The sequence below is a fragment of the Schistocerca piceifrons genome, chromosome 3, assembly GCF_021461385.2.
Source record: "Schistocerca piceifrons isolate TAMUIC-IGC-003096 chromosome 3, iqSchPice1.1, whole genome shotgun sequence".
NCBI classification, from domain to species: Eukaryota; Metazoa; Arthropoda; class Insecta; order Orthoptera; family Acrididae; genus Schistocerca; species Schistocerca piceifrons.
Genome location: NC_060140.1, coordinates 248,980,441 through 248,992,610, shown reverse-complemented (window position 1 = coordinate 248,992,610; position 12,170 = coordinate 248,980,441).

The following is a 12,170-nucleotide window of genomic DNA, read 5'->3' as shown; positions in this document are numbered from 1 at the left end:
ATCGTCTGGGACGCCATTTCATTTCATACCATTTGGTTATCACACGCGGCACCATTACAGCACAGCGGCACGTTGATATTCTACTCCCTGTTTTGTTGCCCTTCGTGGCAATCCGTCCTGGGCTTACCTTTCACCAATATAATGCCAGCCCGCACAAGGAGAGAGTTTCTTCTGCTTGTCTTCGTGCCTGCCAAACCGTTCCTTGGCCAGCGAGAACGCTGGATCTGTCCCCAATTGAGAACGTTTAGGGACTTACGAGCAAGGCCCTCGAAGCAGTTCGGTATTTTGACTGTCTTGCGTGTAAGTTGGACTGAATTTTGCACGACATTCCTCAGGAAGACATTCAACAACTGTATCAATCAATTCCAAACCGGATAACTTTGCTCAAGGTCCAGGGGTGGACCAGCTCGTTATTGACTTGCTTAGTTTGTGAAGCTCTTTCTCCTGAAATTGTACCCATTTGTTTTTCTGTACATGTTAATCACATCTGTTGAAACATCCCCTTAGAAAAATTGATGAATTACTGTGCTGATAAACCTCTTACGTTATTTGATTTTCAAACAGCTGAGCAGAACTGAACGTACTCAGACATTTCTCTCTTTACTTATTCTGATCAACATTAACTGACACACAATATTTGTAGCGCAACGCAATCTGACTTTCAATAATCCCTACAAAAGAATGGCCCTGACTAACAATAACCTATACCTTTCATGAATCACTTACCTCACAAAAATCTTCGTTACTTGAACTACTGCAATACAGCGAACGCCAATACTGCCAGCTAAATAAAAGATTCTAACTACTGAAGGCACTAACTACTGATAGGAATAGTTAGCAAATGAAAGATTTTGATAGAGAACAAACAATGTATTCACCTTAATAATATTCAAAAGTGATCGTATATATATCGGTTCGTGATATACAGTATTACAAATTTACTCTTTCTGATGGACACGCGTCCAGATCGTCCGCTCTCAAAATTCTGCCATCTCTCTCCCAACATCCACCACTGCTGGCAGCTCATCTCCAACTGTACAACGCTACGCGCTATTCACATCCAAATGCCCAACACTACAATAGCAAATATTCCAACAAATCAGCCACAGACTGCACACAGCACAGTCAGGATTTTCATACAGAGTGCTACCTGGCGTCACCAACATAAAAACCTAAACAGCCTACTTACACTGTTTATTTACGGCCCAATCGATATTTCCTTCGTGGTGCGTCATTTCTTTGTCTTAGCGTGTGCAGATAAAGCGCTTATAATTAAAGTTCCAGTTTCAAAACCTGTCACGGCCGCTAAAGGGTATTTATTTTCTTAGTCCTTTAGGGATAAATGAAGGAGGACAGTAAAATAGGTGCAACTCATAATATAGGCAACACCCTTTCCGAGAGCTTGTTCCTCTGCTGAAGGAACAAAAAGGAGGATTGAGTTCTGCTCCGTTCGCAGAATTCATCGCACGCGGCATGCGGGGAAGAAGTAATAAGCAGCAGAAACGAAATATTCCGTCGTTCTGTCTCCGGACAGGAAAGAAGGAATGAAAAGCTCCCATGGGTACGATTTTCACGCGCTCGCTCCGTTCGTGAAATTGCGTAATAATTTTTCGTTTGCTTCATAATGAATAGAACGGCAAGGAATTGTAAAACGCCGAAATTTATGGTCTTTAATTTGGGCTGAGAAAAAGTGGAATTTATTATTCAAACTAATTCCAATTTCTGCCATTTCAACTGAATACATAACGAGACGGCAGGCATGTTACGAGCAGAAAAGAAGTTTATACGACTCGACGACGGGAAATTATTAAGAGATCTGAGTTCAAGACTATGAATATGGAAAGAAAGAGGACGCACCCTTGCTATACTCTTTGCAAAGAGGAGACCAAGACGCCAGAGTCGTACAATAAGCATTCATCTTAGGCGCCTCAGCTATATGACTCACATTTTACTTCAAATGATACTTCTCGCACATTTGAAACTTTTATAAATGGAATACATTACGAATTTGAGCTAGCAATAGAATATTGTTGCTCAACTACGTTGCTTCAGAAGGTTGTGTCAGCTGTAACATTAATTGCTGTTAGACTATCATACGTTAAGAAATCCCCAAGTAATGTTTTAAATTGAACCACACATCTTATCAAACAAATGAAATTAAATTATATGTTAAAATATCTTGTCCCTAGTTGCTCAGTGATTTTATTGTGTACTCAAAGAAAAGTAACTACAGCCGTTAGATGTAGTTTTGGGATGTGCAAGAAAGTTGTGAACTGATTGTAGATGTAATTTCTGATACAAGCAAGTGCACTAGCCGGCCACATTCAGAATGCTGAGGTATAACATTGAATCCAAAAGTGTTGGTGCTATGCGTATAAGGATGGAAATGGGAGATACAAATAAAATGACAAAAATAAGTATATCTTACTATTAATTAAACGAATTCATGAAATTTAAACGAGTTGCTTTCCACAGGGAGGCTGTTGTTTTTAAAATTCAGTCTATAAAAACGTTTCACTGAGGAAAATATCAAGTACTAGCGAGCCTGGTAGTCCTTCACAATTTCTAAATATGAATGAGAATACATTAACTCCTTCCTCCCCTCTCTCAGACCATCTGTGACACAGGAGACAATCTGAGTAGCATTGTTTGCAGATGATGCTGTCATTTGTCTTCTTGTAAAGTCATCTTATGATCAACACCCTCTGCAAAATAATTTAGACAAAATATCTGTATTGTGTGAAAAGTGGTAATTCACTCTAATTAATGAAAAGTGTGAAGTTATCCACATGAGTACTAAAAGAAATCCCCTAAATTTCGGTTACACTGTAAATCACACAAATCTAAAGGTTGTAAATTCAACTAAATACTTACAATTAACGAACTACGAATAACTTCAAATCGAACGATCACACAGATAATGCTATGGGTAAGGCAAACCTAAGACTGCGATTTATTGGTAGAACTCTTAGAAAATTCAACAGACCGACTAAAGAGAATGCATGCACCACGCTGTTTTGCCCTCTTCTGGACCATTGCTGAGCGATGTGGAATCCGCATCGGATGGGACTAATGGAGGACGTCGAAAAAGTTCAAAGAAGGGAAGTTCGTTTTGTATTATCGAGAAACAGGGGAGAGAGTGCAACGGATGCGATGCGTGAAAAAAATGGCTCTGAGCACTATGGGACTTAACTGCTGTGGTCATCAGTCCCCTAGAACTTAGAACTACTTAAACCTAACTAACATAATGTGGTGCTACAGAAGAATGCTGAAGATTAGATGGGTAGATCACATAACTAATGATGAAGTTTTGAATAGAATTGGGGAGAAGAGGAGTTTGTGGCACAACTTGACAAGCCGGCCGGAGTGGCCGAGCGGTTCTAAGCGCTACGGTCTGGAACCGCGCGACCGCTACGGTCGCAGGTTCGAATCCTGCCTCGGGCATGGATGTGTGTGATGTCCTTAGGTTAGTTAGGTTTAAGTAGTTCTAAGTTCTAGGGGACTGATGACCACAGCAGTTAAGTCTCATTGTGCTCAGAGCCATTTGAACAATTTGAACAACTTGACAAAAAGAAGGGACCGGTTAGTAGGACATGTTCTGAGACATCAAAGGATCACAAATTTAGCATTGGAGGGCAGCGTGGAGGGCAAAAATCGTAGAGGGAAACCAATAGATGAATACATTAAGCAGATTCAGAAGGATGTAGGTTGCAGTAAGTACTGGGAGGTGAAGAAACTTTCACAGGATAGGGTAGCATGGAAAGCTGCATCAAACCAGTCTCAGGACTGACGACCACAACAACAAGAACGTAAGGACATCACAGACACCCATGCCCGAGGCAAGATTCGAACATGCGATCGCAGCGGTCGCGCGGTTCCAGACTGTAGCGCCTAGAACCGCTCGGCCACTCCTGCCGGCTGTGATGCGTGAATTAGGGTGGCAGGCATTACAACAAAAAAAAAGCGTTTCTCGTTGCGGCTGAATCTTTTACTGTAATTTCAATCACCAACTTTCTCCTCCGAATCCGAAAATATTCTGTTGGCTGCCGCCTACATAACGAGAAATGATCATCGTGGTAAAATAAGAGAAATCAGAACTCGCACAGAAAGATTTAAGTGCTCGTTTTTCCTGCGCGCTGTGGAACCACAGAGAAATAGCGTGGAGGTGTGGTACAATGAACCCTCTGCCACGCCCTTAATTGTGAATTGCGGAGTAATCATGTAGATGTAGATGTATATGCAGATACTCCTCACCCTCTCTTTGTCCATATCCTCCTTCTTCTCTCCCCCACTCTGTTTATCAGGACCTCCCCGGCCCTTCCAATCATCTCCTACTCCCGCCTCTGCGCTGTCTTTTCCTCCCTCTTCCCCTTTCTGTCTTCTTACCCTTCTCTCTGACCCCGAGCCTTATTGATTGGTATTGCAAGCGAAACTTCCATTGGGAACAGAAGTCGCTTGAAATGAAAGGATATATAGGTTGGGATCATTAGTTTACGTGGTATGAGAGAGACATATCCAGTTGCTGAATTTGGGAGAATAGTAACTTCAGTGAGAGTATCTCGCACATGCTTAATCTTCGAATGGGTAGCATTAGAAAGTTTAGGACGATTCAGTTTCCGCAGTAGTATTCTAAAGATACGTCGATAAGTTATAACTACACCTTTCCTATTTTGTGTAAAACGGAATGCAAAGATCAAAACGAAACAACACATAGTTGGGTACACTGTGTGTTATTTGTTATGAAGTTTTGAGGAATGACGCCCTGACACCTTATCGTCTCTAACGGCATTTGTGAGCTAAGCATGGCACTTTAAAAGGAAAGCGGATGGAGTTTTTTTTTGCTGCAAAATGTGTAGTTTGAAACGTATAAATTTAGATAGTGCTGGATCCAACACTCAATTTTCTGAAAATGCGAAACTAGCTTCCTATGAGCAATCGTTACTCATCGCAAAGGATAAGAAAAGTCGTAGTGTCGGAGAAACACTTGTCAAACCCTGTTTGGTAAAAACAGCTGATACTGTTTTTTGGACCAGAAACTAAACAAAAACTTTCACAAATATCGCTTTCTAACAACACCGTGAAACGTCGCCGTGGACGTAGCAAGTCAGGTAGCGCAGGCCATGAAAGAATCAGAATTTTTCGCAATAAAATTAGACGAGAGTACAGATGTTGCACATTGTTGTGAACTGTTAATTATCGTTCGATACATAGAAAATGAAACAATTGAAAACGAAATGATATTTTCTGCAGAGCTAAGGATTACTCCAAAAGCACTTCATAAAATGAAAGGGATATCTGACTCCTTTGCAAATATGAATTGTCGTCTCAAAAACTGATCGGCACAGACGACGCCCCGTTAATCTTTGAATCTCGCTCAGGAATCGTGCAGATGGTCAGAGAAAAGAATTTCAGCGTTATTTTGTGTGTTATACGCCGTTAAGCCGTGGCAGTTAAGCCACTTCGAAACGAAATCAACGTCGTCTTAAAATAGTGCATCAAAACTGTGAATCATGTTAAAAAGAGTGCGTGAAATACTCATCCTTTACGGCGCTTTGTGAAGCTTTGGGAGCAGAATATAAGGAACTACTATTTCATACGGAAGAACGCTATCTCTCAAAAGGAACCATGTTAGGTAGATTATCTGAATTTGGAGATGAAGTGATTCAGATTTTGAAATTCAGAACCAAACTGAGCTGTGTATGGAACTCCGAAATCCAAGTGTTCAAGTTGTGTTGGCTTATCTATCAGATTTTTCGTTCCACCTAAGACTTGAGCGCCAACGCTGCTTAGAAACAAAGCCACTGGTGGCAATAATTAGTATATCATTGAAGCCATGAGAAATCCTATACAGTGGAAAGTTGGCAAGGAGTGTTGCGAATCATGTCGACGTGAGACAGAGGGCCAAGTTTTCGCACGTCTACTGTACTCGTATTCTACGAATGCCAACGGTAGCATTAGTTGCTGTCAGTTGCTGTACTTGCATTCAGGATGATGATCTTAGGCGAAAATGAATCTTTAAATTTTCTTTTATTATTTATACTGACGGGTTTGTGCATGGATAAATGCTAAGGACTGAGCCATACTTTTTAAAATAATTAAGAAATTTCTTAAATAATGTTTGTTATATATTTCTCTTGACAATGGCTTTGTGTGTAAGGGTTTTTGTGATTATTTCACTCGACTGTGGATATCTCTTCAGGTGAAAACTTCTTTTATCGGACTTCGAAAATATTTACTCACCGAAGATATGATTCATATTGGACTATTTACGTGCATTTAATGAACACGGAACTTTTCGCCATGTGAAGACGCAGAATAGCCGAGGACAACTTTTAACATAGAATGAAACAAATATTAAATAATATCACTATATTCAAGTATCACACATAAGCAATAAATTTACAATGAGGCTTACAATAAATCAGTTGCAGTATTCACAAATACGCGAGTGCGCCTAGTATGATTACGCCTCTGCAAAATATAAATGACACTGGCGATGTGCCATATTAATCTGCCGTAATCACCGAAAAGCCTCCATCATGGCTCGCTTCTAAAACAAAACGAAGCTGTCCCCTACCTAAGAACAAGTAAGGGACGTAATTTTACATCTGTTTCTGAAGTTGTATCCTACAGTCGACACAACCGTTCATAGCACTTAATTTTTAATTGATAATTTGTTTATTTGTTTATTGCCTTTCAAATATTTTGTGCCTAAATTCCGCTCTTCCAGCAGATACGCCTTTAAATTGCCCTCTGAATTGCGGCGTGAAAGGACACACCTGCAGGCGAGCAATTCATCCTGGAGTTCTATATTTACAATTCATGTTCACATACAATACAAGGTACACAATTTGAATGTTGCGGGTGTGCCAGGTACATTTCGATGAACATAGCGATTGTCACGCGCATGCGCAGTCATGTGTTCTCAAGTGCGGCTAAAAACATTTACTTGGTAGTCCATGTCGCAGCACGCGAATTTGTTTTATACACATGAAACGCTCATCTGCTGCAGTAACCACTCCTGGTTATCTGATAATGGGTAAATTTCGAAACGCGTCATCTGAGCACTGAAGTTGTTCCTTGCCCCATGTTTGACTTTTGCTGTTGTGACTCACTCAGTCTGAATCCAGAACTACTGATTGTTATAATAATGGCAGCCTGCCTCCTGCATGACTTCGTCACATTTGAGTATTGAAGTTAAAACAGTCTCGAAAATCATGGAATCCCTGGGATCGATACCTTCCCAGTAGCCATGTCGATAACAGGCAAAAATTGTCGAAATTCTCTACCCCTGGAATGGATAAACTGTCTACATTAGAGACGGGCAAACTGAAACACGTAACTGTTTCGAAACAGATGAAACAGTACAATGTAATGTTTCGATACGCTGTTTCGAAACAGTGAAACAGTTTGTGTTTTGTAATCTAATAAACCTACACATTTTATCATCTTGAATGTCTACTGTATAAGTATGTCCATATAAGCACAAATGAGGCGCGAGAGCGATAATCATATCTAAGAAAGTATGAAACTATCACTTAGGCGACTTGGCAGTTTCGTATTTCCTGCAGAAAATGCGCTGCTTTCGTGTCGTGTGACTTTCATACTTTTCAATTGACTGAGGACAGCCATAGCTGAAGACAGAAGAACCACCACGAACGGAACTGGAGGTGGGGGCAAACTGCAGAAACAACGGATATGCTACTGGGATTCCCACATTCCGTTAGTATGGATAATATACCCATCCTGCTAATTTCCATGCACACAAGGGAATCATTGTGAATAATAGGCACAGTGACTATACACTCACAAATAACGCCAAATAATTCGAATAAATAACAAAATATAACAGCAAAATCTTTGTCTTTCAAGGTGTTTCGAACCGTTACTATAAATTCACCATGCTTCGCAGCCCTTCCCGTTTACCATTACACTATTAGTGATATGTCAAACAGATTGCTTGCAATGATACCTACGTCAAATTTATGTATATGTCTAATAACTGTCACTCTATACGCCATTTTTTTATTCAAAATGTTGTAGGCTTATTTGCGTTTCTTAACTGTACATGAACAGAGAAGCGTATGTTACAAAAAAAGTGTAATTTAACTGAATGATTTTCACATATTCATTATTTTGAATGTGAATAGTATGCGTTGTTTTATTGTTTGGTTAGTGTTTATAAAGCAGATGTTACGCCATTTCGAAATAGGACAGTCAGCTAGAAACGAAACTTTACTTTAGGATATCTTAAGCTTCATGCTATTGCTTGTCAAAAAGATTTCGACACTCTTGAATGTGTTTCATGAAGTGGTATGTTGTGTTTCAGTACCTGTGTCGACCCCGAATCTCATCCGACACAGAACGGAATGAAACATCACTGATTCGATACAATCAGTCCGTTCCAAGCACAGGTGGACTGAAACAGCCTTATTTTGAAACAACGATACAGTTTCTGTGTCTGTCTCGAGATCGAATCTGGTCCGGTTATCCGAGACAGGGGCGGAATGAAACACCACTGTTTCGAAACAGTGAACCACAGCCGTTTCGAAACACTGAAACAGTTCCACGTATCGATACACTGTATCGGAACATAGAAACAGTGGCCAAGTCTAATCTACATACATTATTTGGTTTGCACTTAACGCAGAGTGCGTGAATCCTACTCACATTTGAGCAACTTTTCGTGAATGATTCGTGTCGCTATTTTGCAACCATAACTTAATAAATTGATAGTTCCGTAATATTCACACCTGAAACTACCTGTCTCCTTTGGAATTCAAATTATTACATTCGTGCTGAAGTCTGAGCTGTTTCGCCTGTCTCGTATACAGTGTTTCAAAAAGGACTTTACAACTTTGAAAATTCATATGAATTAATTCATAGCACCTACAGAGGTGATTGTTGTGGCAATTTGTTGGGAAATATATCAAGTTTTGTCTCAAGTAGTTCGCTAGTGCCGAATTACACCGTAAGGAGCGGTAGCGGCAGTTGAGTTAAAGATGGCTACCTTCACTGGACCCGTGCGTCCTAGCCAGTGATCTCTATACAACCTGGATGTAGAAATCTTGTTTCTGAGTACAGAACTGTGGCGTGTCTGCCGCTTCATCTTATTTGCATCGTCCGCCACGTTTTAGTTTGGCAAATAAATTTCCATCTCTCTGTACATGACAAAGAAATGCAGACTGATTTCTTGTTTTGAACTTTACGTGAGCATATGGTGTAATACACTGATATGGAAGCGCAACCGACAAGCATTTCCTTCCGTGTTCTAGTGACATATCCTAGTAGCCATATTGTAGTTTGGCAAGAAACGAACTATGAGCATCTATGGCGCGCACTATCAGACAGCTGAAGTTCAACATCCAGGTAATACAGAGATCACTGGTGCTAGATGTGTGTTTTGGTTCGAAGAATCGAAGTCGGCGACAACAGTTCAGCGTAATTTCTGTACCAACTACGCTACAGATCCTTCTAGTAGTTCTACACTTTATGAGTGTCGTAAATGCTCTGTAGAAATTGGGTGCTCGGTAAGACATTGGAAATCGTAAGGTACCGGTAGTCCAAGCACATCTGACGAGTGAGTGAGACAAAGTTTTGTCAACAACACTAAGAAATCGACCCGGCGTGCATCTCGCGAACTGAAGATCCCACATGCGACTGTTTATCATGTGTTGAGAAACCGCTTGCGTTAGAAACCGTACAGATTGACGATCTTACAAGCAATAAAAGACACTGACAAATTGCTTGCGAGAACTTCTGTGCGGACATGTTAATCAATTATATGAGGATGAACATTTCTTGTATAAAATCATCTTCTCTGACGAGTCAACTTTTCACTTAAGTGGCAACGTTAACACACATAACTATAGTATTTGGCGCAGTGAAAATCCACATCAAACAGTGCAGCATGTTCGTGATAGCCCTCAACCGTGCGTTGTTTGTGCATTGAGGAAGAACAAAGTGTACGGCCCTTTTTTCTCCCGTGAGAGAACCATCAGTGGAATAGTGTACCTGGATGTGTTACAATAATTTTTGGTATCACGGATCGATGCGGATGATCAAGAACGAAATGTTTACTTCATGCAAAATGGTGCACCACCCCACTACCTGGCTAATCTCCGGAATTTTCTCAGTGACCGCTTTCCAGGTCAAAGGATTGGCCGTGATACGCCAATTGCATCGCCCCCACGTTCCCCAGGCCTGATTCCACTCGATTTTTTGTGGGTATTTATCGAGGATATCGAGGTTGTACCTCCTGTGCCGACTTTCTGACTGAGCAAGAATTTACGCCGCTACTGAGCAAGTTACACCTGCAATGCTATAGCGAGTTTGGGAAGAAATTTACTTCCGATGGCATTTGTGCAGGATAATCAAAGGCCTCATACGATATCTTTAGTTTAACGTAAAAAACTTGATGTGTTTCCCTACAAAATAACGCTAAATCAAGCTCTATATCTTGTTTCAATATGAGTTTTTAAAGCTATAAGGCCCTTTTTGAAACACCCTGTATTTTGCTTACCAGGTGAAACAGTTATTTCATTGTATATTCAGCCAAGGACCTCAAAAATAATGAGGAAATGTCGTCTACTCCATGTCATTCCAGTGAAACGGTTGAATCAAAAACCATGTTCAACATGTATAGTAGGAGAGAGTGTTGTACTTAGAAACGTTTTTGAAACTTCTGCCTCTACCTATTAATGCTATAAATATGTAATATATTTTCTTATTCCATATTGAAAAGTTAGCATTCACTCTACGTGTGGATAATTTTTCTGGAATTACAAAAATAACTCCGGAAAAGTAAGATTCATCCAGATGTGAAATATTGTTCCATGGTACAGCACAGTCATTTCCCTATGAAAAAATATTCCACACAAATTTGAAAGTGTAGCAATTGAGAAAATATTGTCAGTACTGTACTTAATAGCCTATGTGTTACATTAGTACTCTACTAAACACCAATAATCAGTAAGAGATACCAAATTAAGAAGAAGTATTATAAAAACCATTTACAAATGGTTCAAATGGCTCTGAGCACTATGGGACTCAACTGCTGAGGTCATTAGTCCCCTAGAACTTAGAACTAGTTAAACCTAACTAACCTAAGGACATCACAAACATCCATGCCCGAGGCAGGATTCGAACCTGCGACCGTAGCGGTCTTGCGGTTCCAGACTGCAACGCCTTTAACCGCACGGCCACTTCGGCCGGCCAACCATTTACAAGTTAAGCACGTATTTGAAGTAGAGGCTATTGGCAGCTGACGTAGCTTCTCATTTTCAAGCTAAGGAAAATTGTTAGGACATTAAGACGTATGAAGACCCACAAAAATAACGGTATAAGACCATTAACTTAGGAAAAGAGTTTATGGCACATTTTGATGGAATGTCGTTGGTACTACGAGGCAATTGAAATGACTTTCAAACTACGTGGCAAGTCATCGAGACGCGAACGGTTTCATATTTAGTAGAAAGGGGAAGAACGAACTAAGTCGGTGTTCTCACGCAAAGAACAGGCCAAGTCCAAGGTGTGCTTCACTGTTTACATTACACCTGTTACGTCAGTTGGGTTGAGACTGCAAACAAGGTCGGTTTTGTTTCTTACTCTGTGATGTCTCTGTGGTGTGTGTACTGTAAGACCTTCGGTACACACACCATCAGATTATTTGACTTGTCGCTCTAGCGAAGTAGGCGAGTGTCAGCAATATGTCTCGTGGTCTTATTGTGGCGTGTTTATCTTCCGCCGTTAGGTCAGACGATAGAAATGCCACTTGCACGCTTAGAGTAGCAGATTGACGGTAACCAACAGAACTTGATTAATTTTCACACACATTTATTAAAATAATAACAAGCATAAAAATAAATTAACTTGGTTCTGGATGCTATTTACAATTGACAATCTAAAGTTCCTTTGGTCTTGGTACGTTAATCTTATTCTCACATATATCTGATATTTGACAAAGTGTCTATACATTTAACTTCATGGCTGTGTATAGGACTATGGTAATCTGCCTGAAACTTGAATATAGACTGGTACAGACAAATGAAGACTAATGCAGACTGACAAATTGGAGGTCTGTACACTCGTTATAATACCTCGCGCGTTCAGGTATCACTGCGCGAGTGTGATCCGCGAGGAGAAAAGGTTCTACGTTAGCAGCAATCTCA